The following is a 17,256-nucleotide window of genomic DNA, read 5'->3' as shown; positions in this document are numbered from 1 at the left end:
AGCAAGTCTCCTGCCTCAGCCTCCCAAGTAGCTGGGACTACAGGCACCCGCCACAACGCCTGGCCATTTTTTGGTTGCAGCCATCATTGTTGTTTAGCGGGCCCAGGCTGGGGATATGAACCTGCCACCTTAGGTGTATGTGGCTGGTGCCTTAGCCGCTTGAGCCACAGGCACCGAGCTTGGTTGCCAGTTCTAACAGTAGGCTGGTTTCTGCCTTGTGGCCTCAGAAGTCGTGCTCCTGAATGAAGTAAAAGGAATCGAGTGACCCAGGGCATGTCCTCAGCCTTGCTAACAGAGAATTCAGGTCAGAAGTTAAGACATAATCCTCTTGTGTACCCTCTCTAATAGGTAGCCATTGTCCAATCAACCAGAGACTCTGATGACTAGATGTGTGTCTGTGTGCACGCGTGTGTGCACCCACGCATTCCTCAAGGTACTCTACTTCCCTAAGATGTTAGGTAAAGATAAGCAAACAGATATGAGGAATTTAATTTTTTTTGCATTTTTTTTTTTATTATTTAAGAGGAATTTAATTTTTAAGGAGAAAGAGAGACAGAGAAAGAGAAGAGCCAGTTTGGTGACACATCAACTACATTAAGGTGAGCCAATTATCAAAAATATGCTAATGGGAGGATTGCTAACCCTGTTCTCCAACAACTGAATTCTCCAGAGTGGTGATTCATACTCACTATTTCGACCTTGAGGTGCTATGGGAAGAAAGATTGAATTAAATTTGGTGGAATTGCTGTTATTCTATTTTTGTGTTCCCAATATCCATTCACTCAATAAACATGAGCGGAAGCATTTAGATAATTCAGAAAGACCATTCCCTAGTCATTCTGAATCAGCAGGATTATTTGATTGAACCTTTTTCTCAATTCAGTTCAGTAACCCAAACCAAAACTCTATGCTCCCTCCCCATCCCGGCGGAAGTTCTAGCTCAGGACAAGACATGCTTTAGAGTGTTCTGAATCAGTTTGTGGATGGAATTATCAGCAGGGAAGTGGCCTTCTGGCCTTGTAAAAGAGGGGAGGAGTGATTTGTTTAGGAAGACATTTTAAAAATTGTGATCTGGCAGCCTGGCTTGGAGGGCAAAGAACTAAGGTGAGGTCAGGTTTCTTGGGTTCTAGGCCTTAATTACTACATCACTGTATGACTCTGAACTTCAGTTTCTTATTGTAAAATAAAGAGTTCAACTAGATTATTTTTCTGGCCCATGGGGAAGAGTGTCCTCTACTAGGGCATGGTACAAAGATACCAATACATTTAAGATAGATTTCTATAATCCTAAAGACATACAATTCTTTATTGAGATAAAAAAAAAAAATCCTGAGGAGGCAAAGAGTACCTCCCTTGGACGCCATGCCTACATGTGGATTTTTTTCCATCAAGCTAGGCCTTTCCTGTATTCAGGCATTCTGGCAAGAGCTTCTCTTCCTAAACTAGGCCAGCTGTCAACTCTGTCTTTCCTGAAGGCCGTGAGAACCTGTGGTTGTCATCCCAGTCTCACAGCTATAAACCTGAGAATGGGGTCCTTTGCCACTAGTAACATTCTTACTGTTCTCTTTAGGAAGTCCTTTATTTCTAACCCCGCCTCATTTCTAGCCCTCCAAGCACTGTGACGCCTGCCCAAGGCAGCAAAGCCCGGCGGCCAGCCTTCCCTTAGCTCCCATCTCGAACTGCAACTTCAGGGCATCTCAAAGAGAGGACTGAGGTCACTAATTAAACTGTATTTACGGCCCTGACTAAAGCCATCACTTGTTTGCTAATCATTACCCTATAGTAATCTGTTTGGGAGGCTGCGACAAAGTACCACAGACTGGGCAGCTTATAAACAACAGAAATTCATTTCTCACAGTTTTGGAGGCTGAAGGTCAAGATCAGATTGTCACATGGTTGGGTTCTGATAAGGGCTCTCTTTCGGGTTGCAAACTGCCAACTTCTCCTTCTATCCTTGCAAGGCATAAAGAAGGGGAGAAAGCTGTTTGGGGCCTCCTTTCTAAGATCACTTATCCCATTCACAGAGGCTCCACACTCTTGACCTAAACACCTCCTAAAGGCCTCACCTCCTAGTACTATCATATTGGGAGTTAGCATTTCAACATATGAATTTGGGGGAAACACAAACATTCAGTTCATAATAATGACTAAGTCAGAGAAGTTAAGAGAACGTCAACATCAACACTGCCAGGCAGGTAATGTCTCCTGTTTCCTTGTTGCCTTGGGTAGAGTGCCCTGGCGTCACAGCTCACAGCAACCTCCAACTCCTGGGCTTAGGCGATTCTCTTGCCTCAGCCTTCCGAGTAGTTAGGACCACAGGCTCCTGCCACAACGCCCAGCTATTTTTTATTGCAGTTTGGCCAGGGCCAGATTTGAATCTGCCACCCTCAGTATATGGGGCTGGTGCCCTACCCACTGAGCCACAAATTGGTTCTAGGGTTTCTGGAACTAGTTCTCTAATCTAATTTGACTAAAGGCACTAATGACTGTCTTTTCAGTGGTAAAAAGACCTATTATTGTAGCAATAGAAATACACAAAATATTTTTACTGGATATTTCTAATCAAATACTTATCATAGGCAAGGCTCTGAGTGACTGTGAAATGCCTCTTCGGAGGATATCCATGGCTGGCTCTTCTAAGAAAGAGTTGTCCTTTCCTTCTTCCCCTCCACCTTCCACACTTTCCTATTAATATGGAGACTTAATTCTGGCTTTGGAAATGGGTGGTTTCACTTTACTCATTGTTCTAAGCCCTGGCACCAGGACTGGTGCTGTATCCGAGGCAGCACTTCTGTGCTGCGTGGCCAGGAGAAATCTCTTGAGGCACAAGGAAGGGTCTCACTCTGTTGCCAGGGGTAGAGATAGGGTTGTCGGGAGATGTAAGAGGGGTGACAAATCTACAAGGCTCAGTATAATGCCTACCGCATCGTGATGGCTCAGTAAATGGTTTTATGCCCATAGACATGCCAGCAGGTTGCAGGCCCAGTTTTCTCAGCCCAGCTCTGACGCAGGGGGAGAAGGCAAGGGTGGTTGGCAGGGAGGAAGCTCCCGGACTTCCTAAGCTCTGAACTTAGGAGCAGAATATGGAGAGGAGGGCCCCTCAGGCAGAGTGCTCCTCTTCCAAAAGAGGTGGGGTAAATGTTGCTCTGGGAAAGATATTTAGTGCTCAGTCGTCTAGAGAGCAGGCCAAACGTGTGAACAGGACGCCACTGAACTTGCCCTGCTGCTTGGCAGACCTGCTGCTCCTCTCTGCGCCCTCCCCCACCCCACAAGCATTCATTCTGCTGGCCCGTCATCTTTAGTGGGCCACATGGAGACCTTCATTTATGATCCTGGGACCCTCCTATGAATCCCAGTTAATTACTCATCTTATGAAGCATCTTTATTTCAGCAGTTGATGCTGGGCAGTAGGAGAACTGAAGTGGAGGGCCTCCATATGCCCACTTAGGTTCACCTTGGTGAGAGCTGAGAGCTCACAGGTCACTGGTTCAGGATAGAGAGAGTTCATTAAACTAATTAGTTGTCAAAGTGACTATTGAGGAAGAGAAGGAAGGAACGTCTTATTAGAAACAAAAATTAAGGCTGGGCATGATGGCTCACTCCTGTAATCCTAGCACTTGGGGAAACCAAGGCAGGTGGATTGCCAGAGCTCAGGAGTTCGAGACCAGCCTGAGAGAGAGGGAGACTCTGTCTCTACTAAAAAAATACCCAGGCATCATGATGGGCACCTGTAGTCCCAGCTATTCGGGAGGCTGAGGCAGGAAGATTCCTTGCACACAGGAGTTCAAGATTGCAGTGAGCTATGATGATGCCACTGCACTCTAGACAAGGCAATAGAGTTTCAAACAAAACAAAACAAAAATTAACCACAATAGAATGTTATTCAGCCATAAAAAGGAATGGTGTGCTGATACAGGCTATAGCGTGGGTGAACATTGCACACAATGCACTGAGTGAAAGAAGCAGATACAGAAGGCCATATTCTGTGTGATTCTATTTATGCGAAGGGTCCAGAGTAGGCAGAGGGACAGAAAGCAGATTAGTGGTTGCCAAGGGCTCAGGGGATGGGAGGGCGAGGAGCGACTGGTAATGGGTACCGGGTGATGAAACTGTTCTGGAATTACATAGCGGCGATGGTTGCCCAACATTATATCAAAATCACCACTAAATTTTATCCTTAAAAATGCTTAAAATGGTGTTTTATGTCATTTGAATTTTATCGCAGAAAAAATAAACAGCAAAAATTAAGCAATTAATTCCCGCACTCTAAAACAAATACCAAAAAGGCTATTACCATAGGCACTTTTAAAAATATTTTTATGCTTATTCCAAATTTTCTACACAGGCATGAATTGCTTTTTTAAAACACTTTGTTTTTAAATTTTCAAAATGATTACATGTCACAGGAAGTCTTAAAGATACTACAGAGAGGGCCACTGTACTCTCAGTTTCCCTGGAAGGTTACAGTTTTACTGAGTCAGGAAGTTGGCATCAGTACAACGTGTATGTACGTTCTATGCTATTGTACCACAGGCCCCAGTTGTGGAACCATCAGTGCAGGCACAGAACTATTCTCTCCCATGCTACCCTTTTATAATCACACCCATCTCTTCTTCTCCTACAGACTGTAACCCTTGGCAACTGCTCTCTGTACTCCGTTTCTGTGATGGTGTCATTTTAAGACTATTCTATAAATGGAATCGTACAGTATGTGACTTTTGAGGTCGGCTTTTTTAACTCAGCACAAAGCCCCTTGAGGTCCACCCTGTCAGTAAGGTTGCTACTTTTATTGCTGAGTAGTATTCTGCAGTATGCACGTGCCGCAGTTTGTCTAATAATTCACTTATTAAAGGATATTTTGGTTGTTGCCAGATTTGGGTTTTTACAAAAAAAGCTGTTATCAACGTTTGTGTTTGGGTTTTATTTTGATTTTTTATTTTAGGTAGCTGTAAATTTTCACTTCTCTGGGATAAGTTCCCAGGAGAAAAATTGCTGGGTCATATGGGAAGTACATGTGTAGTTTTTTTAAAAAACTGCTATATTAGTTTCCAGACTAGCTGTACCATTTTATACTTCACCAGCAATGCATGAGTCTTTCAGTTTCTCTGTATCCCTGCCATCCACAATTTTTTTTTGAATTTTATTTTTTGCTGTTTTTGCTTTATTTGTTTTGAGGGGTGTTTTGTTTGTTTGTCTTTTTAGATAGGGTCTCACTCTGTTGCCAGGGCTACAGAGCAGTGATGTCATCATAGCTCACTGTATGCTCAAACTCCTGGGCTCAACTGATCTTCTTGCCTCAGCAGGCTAGTCTTGAACTTGGCCTCAAGGGCCTCAAGCAGTCCTCCTCTCTTGGCTACCCAAAATGCTGGTGTTGCAGGTGAAAGCCACTGTGCCCTGCCCACTATTTTTTAATTTAGCTTCTCTAATAGGTGTGCTGTGATATCACCTCATGATCTGAATTCGTGTTTCCTTAATGGTAGTGATGTTGAATATCTTTTCATGTGCTTATTTGCCATCTGTACCCTTTAGTGAAATCTCTTCATATCATTTGTCCATTTTCTAATTAGATTGTTTTCACTGTTGAATTTTAAGTGTTTTATTGTAGATACAAATCCTTTGTTAGATGTGTGGTTTGCAAATATTTTCTTCTGAAGGTTGTTTCTTCATCCTTTTAACCAGTTAAAAAAATTTTTGATGAAGTCTAATTTGCTGATTCTTTTTCTTTTATAGACTGGGCTTCTTTGTGTTATGTTTAAGAACTCTTTCTTCCTCAAGCCCTAGATCCTGCAGATTTGCTCCTGTGTTTTCTTACAAAAGTTTTACAGTTACAAATTTCTTTTTGAAAAGGCTTTTTTTTAAAATAGAAAAGAAATGCATGCCAATTATGAATCCTTTGGAATAAGAAAAAAAAACTCAAAGGAAAAATTTAAATCACTAGTAATAACAACATCCAGAAATATGTTTCACTATTAGAGTTCTGAACTTGCAACTTTAATAAAAATGTGACCTCTTTTAAAATGAGAAACTAGAACTCCCAACAGTAAACTGCGCTAGTGAGTACCAACTGGGAGCGCTGAAGGAGAGGTGTCTCTCTTAATGCTGGTATCAGCTGGGGGAGTTGCCATTCAGGAAAGACCGAGAACTACTGACCCAAACGGTAAAACTCATGTTTATGAATCACAGCTGTTGGTCACAGGCTGTAATTACCCCACCAGATAAAGAAGCTATTTAAGAGGGCAGGTTGCTATAGCTGAAAAGAAACAGAAAATTGAGTCTTTTTGGAAATCACAGGATTGCAACTAAGGGAAATGTTAGGTTTGAGATTGGAATGGTTCTTTGTGTACTTGCTGGCTTGAAGACAGACAGGCTGAATAAGCAAGAAGATGGCCAAGCCTGTTTTGTTGGAGAGTAATCTGTTGAGTTTCCCTTTTTCAAGCCCTGGCATGTGAGAACTTCTGACAGTTACCTTCTCCCAGCCTACCCACTTCTGATTCCTGGGTGCTTGGAACTCTGCTTCTTACCCCAACACCCTTCACCTACCTGATTTGTGTCACATAATAACAGCTGATCAAGGTACTGAACTCCAGTTTCATCCCCTATTGCCCCAACAAACCTGAGCTAGTCTTAAAGTGGTAGACGTTTCAGAAATACCTCTATACCTCCTAGCCCCAACCTTCCAGGAAGTTGGTGCTTGAATGAAATTTGCCATTTAAATTATTTTGTGAAGTTAAGAAGCAATCCTGAATTTGACTTGGTCAGCCCAGATGTTCATAGTGATACCGAATTTCTAGGCTCTTGGTCTCCCGGATTAGAATCAATGGACCACAGGATTAGGAGTAAGTCAGGATTTATTCAAAGGAAATAAAGGACAACAACTACAAAAACCAAACCTCCTAGCAGAGAGGACCCAGGAAGGGAACAAGCTCCCCTGCTCCCTCCTCGAGGTTCACAGGCGCTCTGCTCAGGGATTTATATAGTGGCAGGGGTTGTTTTGCTGGAACTTTAGGGCATGTGTCAGTTATAGCTAGTTGTCCAATGACCTTTCAGGCTTTGGAAACTGACGTGAAATTGACCAGTCAGGAGTGCACACAGAGCACACAGCAAGACCATCCATGAAATTGACTAGCTAGAAGTCCACGTGGAGGAGACAGCCTGCGGCCAGTGTCTTCCCCTCCACGTGTCCTCCCTGGTTCCTCCATCCGCTGCAGCGTCACCAGGTCCAGGGCTAAGGTGGCAGGTCATGGTGCCACCTTGTTCTGCATCAATAGGTCAGGTTTGTACCGCATAGAACATGCTTTGAATTACTTGACTATATATTTGCAAAGAAAACCTTATTTTTTTGATGACCAAGGAAGAATCACGGTTGTTTGTTGAATATTGAAGAATCAGGTGAAACCTGTGCATGGTGGCAGGCACATAAAATTCACAAATATTTATATTAAAAGTTAATTATATGGTGACAATTGCAAACTACATGTCCATCAAAAAGGAATTGGTTAATATAAGTTATGATATACCCATACAAATGTTTGGCATTTATTGCCATGGAAGGGTGCCTACATTTACAGCAGAACCTCCATAGCTGACCACCTCCCTACACTGACCATCTCCTTAAGTTGACTTAAATTTCATAGACGAGAAATACATCACATGTACTCAGTGGAAGTTCCTTATATTAACCACCTCTATATGTTGACTGGTTTGTTACAGTTCCTTGGGTGCTCAACTTATAGAGGTTCTACTGTATTGAATTAAAAAGCAGGTTTTAAATTAACATGGATAATTTGATCCTATTTTTTAAAAGGCATAGGGAAAGAAATATACCAACATATCATTAATGGCAATCTCTGGATGATCAAATTACAGTGAATTAGTCTTTAGTTTTTCAAGCTTATACTCTATTGCATTAATCAGAAAGAGGATGAAGAGATTTTGATCAATGGGTTCAAGCATTCATCTAGATAGAAGAAATAAGTTGTAGTGTTTGACAGATCAGTAGAATGACTGCAATTTACAACAATCTAGTGTATATTTCAAAATAACCAGAAGAGAATAATTAGAATGTTTCTAGCATAAAGAAAGACAAATACTTAAGAGGATAGATATACAATTACATAGCTTTGACCTTTACAAATCTATGAATCTGTTCCATTATCACATATACCCTGAATATGTACATCTAATATGTATCAATAATAAATACAATTTAAAAATAATTAGAAAAAGAAAACTAAATCTCAGGAATGGTCACAGGGTGACATGTTAAACAGAGGTATATATGTAGTTTACCATTTGTATTTGTTAGTTTTATAACATAACTTCCCAAAAGTTGATAGTTACAAATATCCAAAAGGAACAAGGAATATATGATGAAAAGTAAGAGTTCTCTTCCTTATGAATCCCCAGAACTCCCTCCACATGTAATTACTGTCAACAAAAATATATATATTGAAAGTAGAAATTGAACACTGAGAGCAAAGACTCACATGGAGAGACCTGAGACAGCTTTGTCTAGAAGCAAATGAAATTCACCGGGCGGATGTTGCCATTGCCACTCTCAGAGAATACCCTCATCACCACACACCTTTCAAATAAGGGAAGTCACTCTCTTTAAACGCTGAACACATGGGTTCCCACAGAGGGTGACACTCAGCCAGGCATGCAAATTAGCACTGGCTCTAAAACCCAAATGAATCAAGTCAGGTTCAAATTTCATAGCACATTTAAGCAGCCAGCAAGGCACAAAGGCAATTGCTCCCTCCCTGCTTTATAAAAAGTTTAATAGCTCACGCCTTCTCATTTGCCATACTTCAGCTTAAAACCTCAAAGAAGAGATAAACTTGCTAAACTGGTGTAGCCCTTCTGTTCTCTAGCACCATCCCATGTTCACATCCGTGGGAGAGAACTTGTTATAATTTGTAAACTTTTATTTATTTGTGTCTGAACCTTGCCCTCCTGCTCTCCCCGGACTGTAACTTCTTGAGGGCAAGAACTATGGGTGTGTAACATTTAAATTAATTTTTATTTAGTTGTTTAGAGCCCCCAGTAGGCACATAATAGCTGTTGAATGAACAAGAGGGGACATTTTACAAGTCCAACTTTGAAAGGAAATTTTGATTTTATCGATGTTTTAGATAATGGCTGACCCTAGAAGGGTAGGTCTGTTTGTGTCTTCACTCTTTCTTTCATAGAATAATCAACAAACTTTCATTAAGAGCTTACTATTTGCCATGCCCTATGGTAGGCACTGGGGCTAGAGGTGCCTTCTGGAGTGCTCAGTATAGCAAAAAAGCCAAAAACAGGAAACTATGATCTAGGGAGATGGAGGCTCTGATAAGGGTAGTACAGGGTTTGGGGGAGCATTGACACAGCTATTTCCTGAGCTTTATGGGAACTGCAGCTGATTTTTTTCTCTGCCCAAGCCGCCCTGTGACATCCATTCAGGCTCAATCACTTCAGACTCCAAATGCCAATTTGCAGTATCTGTAGGTTTGTATAGAACGATCATAATCCACTTTTTAGTGCCTGTGGCTCAAAGGAGTAGGGCACCGGCCCCCATATGCTGGAGGTGGCAGGTTCAAACCCAGCCCAGGCCAAAGACTGCAAAAAAAAAAAAAAAGTAAATTTATTTCAGGTTAATGTGAGGGTACAATCAGGTCAAAATATTTGATTTTGTTAGGTAGAGTCCTTCTTGTGGTCATGTCCCATACACAAAAGGTGTGCCAAATACCCTCACCCCATGCCCGTTCAGTGAGAGCACGCCAAACCCCTCTCCCTACTTCATCACTCCTCCCCCCAACTTGAATTGAAATGAGTTTTTCAATTATATTGGCATGCATCAGATCGACTACTGGCTTCACATTAGTACTGGGTACGTTGGAGAATTGCTTTTCCATTCTTGTAGTGTAAGAGATTGCCACCATAACAAGAAACCAGAGGGTCAGGTTTTTTTTGTCCTATCTCTGCAAAGTAGGGTTTTACAAAGTGTAACCTTTTTCTTTCTTTCTCTTTTTCCTCTATTCTTTCCTCCCCCTTCCTCCTTCTATCTCTCTCACAGCTCAGACACAAGACTCTGAGAAGCAAATGTTTTCTGATTCGATGACTTCAGAGGATTAGGGCTCCTTTGAAAGTGATATTGTCACAGCCATAATGTGTTTATGTATAACACAGACATCTTTATGTATAAGACAGTCGTGTCTGTGTGGGGAATGTTAACATCCTGGCCTTGTCATTTAGTAAGGTAGGAAGTTCAGCCTAGAGCTCTAGATCCCTAAAGCTTTGGGGAATCTTGATATGGGGGAAAGAGGGAACTAGAGAGGAGAGGGGAGATATCTTCAAGGGTTATTTATCTTTTTTTTCTAACTCTCCTGGGCTTAACTCCTACTCTCTGAGAAATAATCCCTTTCCAACATAGCTGGGATGGCTGTCAGGCAGAGGTATCCTTGTTGAGGATAGCACTAATCAAAAAAAGGGTCAGGCAATTAGAAACTGCTGGTAAATCACAGAGACACCACAGTGAGAGTTCCATTTTATAATAACCTGATGCCAAGACATTTATTTCAGACCCCGACACATCATCACAAAAGAAACAAATTAGAGGGAGTATCTTTCCCCATAATTTTCTTGGTGTATCCGAAATATATCATGGAAATTAACCTTTTATTTTAACAATTTAAAAATTCTTTATTGTTCTTTGTAAATAACCCACGCTTGCAGTAACAAAATCAATACAAAAATATATAAAGTAATAAAGTTAAAGCCTAGTCCCTTCTCCCACGTTCCCTAGAGTAGCACGGTCCAATAACACATAACATGAGCCTCCTATCTAATTTAAAATTTTCTAGTAGCCACATCAAAAGAAGTAAAAAGAAACAGGTAAAATTAATTTTAATTATATATTTTATTTAAACCAATGGATCCAAAATATTATATCAACATGTAATCACAATAAATTATTTTTTTGAGTTCTTTTTTTTAGAGACAGAGTCTTACTTTGTTGCCCTCAGTAGAGTGCTATGGCATCACAGCTCACAGCAACCTCTTGGGCATAGATGATTCTCTTGCCTCAGCCTCCTGTGCAGCTGGGACTGCAGGCACCTGCCACAACACCCAGCTATGTTTTTTGTTGTTGTTGCAGTTTGGCTGAGGCTGGGTTTGAACCTGCCACCCTCCCTCGGTATATGGGGCTGGCGCCCTACTCACTGAGTCACAGGCACTGCCTAATAATAATTTATTAATTATCAAATTATTAATGACATAATATTAGTAATGAGATATTTTTCATTTTTTTTATACTCAGTCTTCTACATCTGGTGTATATTTTACACTTACAACACATCTTCTCGGTTTGGATGCTAAAGTTTCATTGGAAATTCTAGATCTGTATTTAGATTTCATAAAACAGAAAGTAGGTACACACACCCAAGTTGTCATAAACATACTTAAGACTTCTCTGATAACTGAGTCAAGTACTGGTTTTTAAATTAAATGTGGAGTAATTAAAATTAAATAAATTAAAGAACCAGTTCTTTAGTCTCACCAGCCTCATTTTGAGTACTCAGTAACTACTTGAGGCTCGCAACTACCCCCACTGAACTATGCAGCTCTACAGGGAGCTTCTCTGAGAAGTTTGATGGGAGATCTTTTTTTCTCTATGTATCTATGTACAAATAAACAGGGTGGCCATAAAGTGTGGGTGCAAAATAAATTGGGCAAACATGATATTACACATATCTGCACTTTATTTCAGAACAGTGAGATCATACTATTTTATTCAATGATCTGATTTTTTCACCCTAAGTTCTATCTTAGATATTTTTCCTTTTATGCATAGGGATCTGATTCTTTATAATGGTCATGTGGCAGATTTATTTAACCTACTAGTGGGCATATAAATTTATTTTGATGTTTTGCAGTTACAAACATCTGGGTTTGCACATGTAGTATCAATAGTATTTCCATAGAATACGTTTCAAGAATGGACACTTCCAGGCCAAAGGGTATGCCCATTAAAATATCTGAAAGCTAATACTAAATTACCATCGCAACAGTTGTGCCAATTTTTATCATACACTCTTTGCTGGTGGTCCTCCCTAGCATCTGCAGATGCTCTAAATGCCAGAATCATAAAATATTGGAAAGAAAAGGCCTCAGAAATGATCTATCCCTGTTGTTTCATCTTAGGGACCAGGAAAGTGAAGCCTAGGCGGAGGGAAGGGGCTACATGCAAGATGTATCTGGGCACAGCTCTGACTCGAGCAGCCCTTCAGGCTCTTGCCCTCTGTCCAGTGTGTGCAGAGCGTCTAGCAGCATCTTCCCAAGGCATTCTCTGGAAGGTCACTCCTCCTCCTGCTCAGCGGGCCTCCCTTCGCTCCCCCTGGATCATTATCAGCCCAGCGCTGGCGAGATCAGCAGGCTTTTCAATGGAGCATCACACCACGCCTCGGTAAGCAAGGAGCACACAGCCAAGGGAGATTTTCCTTGACATTTGTATCCAAAATTGAATTCAGTCTGCTCAAATGCTCGCTACACTTTCAAAGTGTGCCTTTCCTACCTCCCTTCTGCTCGGCACAGCCAAGCCATAGACCTAGGCAAGAAAAAAAAAAGGTACTGTATTTTGTTGCATACAGAAATAACACCTCACTGTTCAGCAATTCTTGGTAGGCCAGCTCGGAAATGCTTTACCTTAATAAGAGTCACTTTGGGAGGGCACAGGGAAAGGGCCCTTCTGGGGCCTCACTCAAGCTGGTGGAATTTTACAGAGTCCATGCACATAAGTGTCATCTCATCTCATGGAATCCTTGCAAGGTAGGCTGAGTAGCCAGCTTACGGGGCTTTTCATGCTCAAATGCTTATTGGTGGCAAAGCCAGGGCTAGAAACCGTATTTCCTGATGTTCTGTCCTTTGACATTTGTATCCAAAATTCAATTCAGTCTGCTCAAATGCTCACTGCACTTTCAAAGTCTCATTTACAGGCATTAAAAATAAAACAAAACAAAAACAAAAAACCAAATCCATCTGTATATGTTACCCATTTATTTTTTAAAAATCAACTCTGACATTTTAATTCTATTTACTTTTCTTTCTCTCTTGACTTGCATCTCCTCCTGTCCAATTACAATGCCTTCTTCAAACAGAAGGGAAGTCTCCACATAGTTTATGCTTCTATACCTGGTGCCTCTTTTTGGTCCTGCTTTTTATTTTTCTGATATATATATATACATTTTTTCTGATATATATATATACATTTTTTCTGACATATATATATACACACACACACACATATATTTATTTATTTATTTATTTATTTATTTTTAGACAGAGCCTCAAGCTGTCCCCCTGGGTAGAGTGCCCTGGCATCACAGCTCACAGCAACCTCCCACTCCTGGGCTCAAGCGAATCTCCTGCCTCAGCCTCCCAAGTAGCTGGGAACACAGGAGCCTGCTACAACACCTGGCTATTTTTTGGTGGTAGTTGTCATTGTGGTTTGGCAGGCCCAGGCTGGATTCAAACCCACCGGCTCTGGTGTTATGTGGCTGGCACCTTAGTCGCTTGAGCTAGAGGCGCCGAGCCTTTTCTGATATATTTTTATTCTAGAAAGAAGGAAAAGAGGGTGAGAGTGAAGGAAGGATGCAGATATGCAAATAAGGAGTTACTTCATATTGCATGAACATGTCATTATAAAATGTCATTATAAGGCTTCTGACTGTGTCATGCTTGGCACATCCCCACCCCTATATGCAAGTGAACAGGCCTTGTTGATTTTTACCTCTGCAATATTTCTCAAGTCCATCCATTTCTTTCCATTGCAACCACCATCAGACTAATTCAATCTTCCCCCAACAGGCTCCTACCAAGTTGCCTCTCCATTGTGTTTCCCACACTATAGACAGAGTGATCAAAAATGGGCTTTTATACCTCATATTAAATCCTGTTGAAAATAATAGTAATGATCATCATCACCATTGTTAAAATTTCTGAGCACTTAGTACATGACAGGCACTATTTTTAATGCTTTTGTGTCTCATCACTTAATCCTCGCAGTATCCCCAGAGGTAGATATTATTATTTATTTATTTATTTTATTCTTATTTTAGAATGGAAGACCTTGAAGCAAAGAGATGTATGTAATTTGCACAAGGACACACTATCACTTTAAGTGATAGAGCCACTTTAAGAACCCAGATCTGGCTCGGCGCCTGTGGCTCAACCGGCTAAGGCGCCAGCCACGTACACCTAAGGTGGCGGGTTCGAATCCCCAGCCCGGGCCCGCCAAACAACAATGACGGCTGCAACCAAAAAATAGCCGGGCGTTGTGGCGAGCGCCTGTGGTCCCAGCTACCTGGGAGGCGGAGGCAGGAGACTCGCTTGAGCCCAGGAGTTGGAGGTTGCTGTGAGCTGTAATGCCAGGGCACTCTGCCCAGGGGGACAGCTTGAGGCTCTGTCTCAAAAAAAAAAAAAAAAAAAAAGAACCCAGATCTACAGGAGTTATCAAAAAATACCCCAGTAATTATCATTTGTGTATATGGCAATGCACGAGGGGTCACAATTAAGTATAAATTGTTGCGCAGACCCTAAAGGACAGCAAGTGAACTGCTTCTCACTGATTGACTGGAGGTAGTGTCCCGATTGCTGGGTTGAGAAGGATTGTGAGGCTGCTGCTGGCTGGGTCCAGTGGGAAACTAGGCTGGATTAATAGGATTGCCTGTTTTAGTCTGGGTCCTAGTTAGAGTGGGGCATGTATTTGCTTTCTGTTGCTGTTGCCACACATAAATAGGAGTAGCTTAAAATGACAGAGATTTATTACCTTACAGTTATGGAGATCGAAGTCCCAAATGGGTTTCATGAGGCTAAAACCAAAGCGTCAGCAGCTTTGCATTTCCTTCTGGCCACACTTGTGGAGAAGCCATTCCTCGCCTTTTCTAGTTCTCCTGAAGCTGCCTGCATTCCCTAGCTCGAGGCCCTTTCCAGCAAGGGCATCCTTCTCACCAGGCCTCTGTTCTCACACCTCTGACTCTGATCCCCCTGCCTCCCTTTTATAAGAACTCTTGTGATTGCCTTGGGCCCACCTGGAAAATTGAGGATAATCTCCTCTTCATAGAATTCTTATTGCAATCACATCTACAAAGTCTTTTACCATGGAAGGTAACATATTCACAGGTTTTAGGGATTAGGAGGCGTATCTTATTATTCTGTGTCTTTTGTTTTCTAAAAACGGTGGTGCCATTATTCTGCCTACCACAGGGGATGACAGCATTGTGCGGTGTGAGTCCTTCCCTGGAACCAGGCTCTAGCTGTGAGCACAGGGACTCTGGTCTTATTTACTTTGGTATCTTTCATGTCTCCCACCAAAGGTGTACAAACCTTTGATGAATGAATAAGTGAAAGAACTAGAAAACAAAAGACACAGAATAATAAGGTGTCTATCTAAGGAGTGCAGGGAAATGCTGCCCTCTTTAACATGGGAATTTGGGGGGAATCTTTTAAAAATCTTAATGGGGGGTTCCACAGTTTGGGCAATGCAAAATTTACGTCAGTAACTGAGATGAATATTAAGCAGATCTCAGTGCAGAAGGAACTTCTCATTTACCAGGTTTTTCTCAATATCATTGTCTTTGAATTGCACCCGAGGGTGGACGTCTGTTAAAGGAGAAGTAGGTAGAATCCACTTACCTTCTACCACAGATGGCGGGAAGGAGGGGTGAGTTACAAGCCCAGGGAAGGGCTTCCTCAGTCTTCCGTGGGGAGAATACTTCTCTGTTCCTAGCTGTCATAGTTGTGCCTGGAGCAACACCACTCAATTCCAGATAGTTGGATCTCCCAGGAGCTCCTCCTTTGCTCCAGATCTAGTTCAAAATTCAAGACATTCACAAAGTCCCCCTGCCACCTCTCCAGCCTCGCCCCTTGTGCCCACCCCACTCCTGTCTCACTGGCCTCCCCCAGAAAATTCACGGCCAACTACCTTCCTGCTCAGAGCCTTTTCACATGCTATTCCGTAATTCTGGAATACTCCTGCCACTTTCTTTTGCCCAATTAATCCTTACTTATTCCTTTGAGGCTTAACTTAAAAATCACATCCTGAAAGATATTTATTTTTTTTTCCTCTCAAATTTAAATCAGCATCCTTCACTCCCCATCCAGGTCATTAAGAAAAAAAAAAGGCATAGTGTCAGGAGCTTGGGGTGTGGACTCACACTACTTGACTTTGAATTCTAACTCGTCAACTCATTAGCTGTTGACCTCAGGTAAGATGTGCTTACCTCATGTCTTTTCCTCATCTCTAAAATGGAGCTAATGTGGGAGGCCGAGGCAAGTGGATTGCTTGAGTTCATGCCAGCCTGAGCAACAGTAAGACCCTGTCTCTAAAAACATAGCTATGTGTTGTGGTGGATGCCTATAGTCCCAGCTACTTGGGAGGCTGAGGCAAGAGGATTGCCTGAGCCCAGGATTTTGAGGTTGTTGTGAGCTATGATGTCACGGCACTCTACCAAAGGCAACAGAGTAAGACTCTGTCTCAACAACAAAAATTCTTTTTTGGCAGTTTTTGGCTGGGGCCAGTTTGAACCCACCACCTCAGGTATATGGGGCCGGCACCCTACTCCTTTGAGCCACAGGCACCACCCTCAACAAAAAAATTTTCAAAATAAAATAAAACGGAGCTAATGGTAGTACCCACCCCAAAAGATTGTTATGAGGATTAAATGAGATAATCCTTGTAGAAAGTTTGGCTGAGTTCCTGTACTATTTATTTTCCTTTATAGCATTTTTCAAAATCATAACTGTAAAATTATTTTTGTTATTATTTGCTTAATATCTGTTTTCCTACATGCCATACAGAGGCTCTCTTGTTCTCCATTGTACCTGCAGTGCCTAGTATACTGCCTGCCATGTTGTAGGCTGTCTATAGATATTTCTTGGATGGACGGATGGGTGGATGGACTTATGACCTATTCCTGGGCTAGGTCCCATAAAAAATGCACCCCTTTGTCAGGAAATAATCAATATTATTAAAGAACACTGTGTAGGAATTTTTGGTTGTCATATTTCGAACTCACTAAGGGCTTAAAGTTAGAGCTTGTTAGGTACAACACTCAGCATCTTTCCTTTTCTGGGGCCTGTTCTCATGCAGGGCCTTGCGATGCTCATTGCCAGGCAGATTTATGAAACATCTCAACAGAGCTTACATTCCATATGGTACAATTTACACATTCCTGCTGGGGTCAAGGTGGGGAATGGCATGCGTGCTAATAGCTGCAT

The 17,256-nt window shown here is 41.8% G+C and overlaps 1 long non-coding RNA gene across 1 annotated transcript in view; it reads left to right on the top strand.

Annotated features, from left to right (window-relative positions):
* Nucleotides 1-12,440, top strand: part of LOC111723797 — a 39,185-nt gene extending 26,745 nt beyond the window's left edge. Inside the window, exon 3 of the long non-coding RNA XR_002772266.1 lies at nt 12,184-12,440. This is a non-coding gene — a long non-coding RNA (uncharacterized LOC111723797). The remainder of the gene's footprint in view (nt 1-12,183) is intronic.
* Nucleotides 12,441-17,256: the final 4,816 nt, after the last annotated feature.

Source organism: Otolemur garnettii, unplaced genomic scaffold (assembly GCF_000181295.1).
Source record: "Otolemur garnettii isolate 467f Iridium unplaced genomic scaffold, OtoGar3 scaffold00001, whole genome shotgun sequence".
Lineage (NCBI taxonomy): Eukaryota > Metazoa > Chordata > Mammalia > Primates > Galagidae > Otolemur > Otolemur garnettii.
The sequence above is the reverse complement of the archived record's forward strand: the minus strand, read 5'-3'. Positions and strand labels throughout refer to the sequence as shown.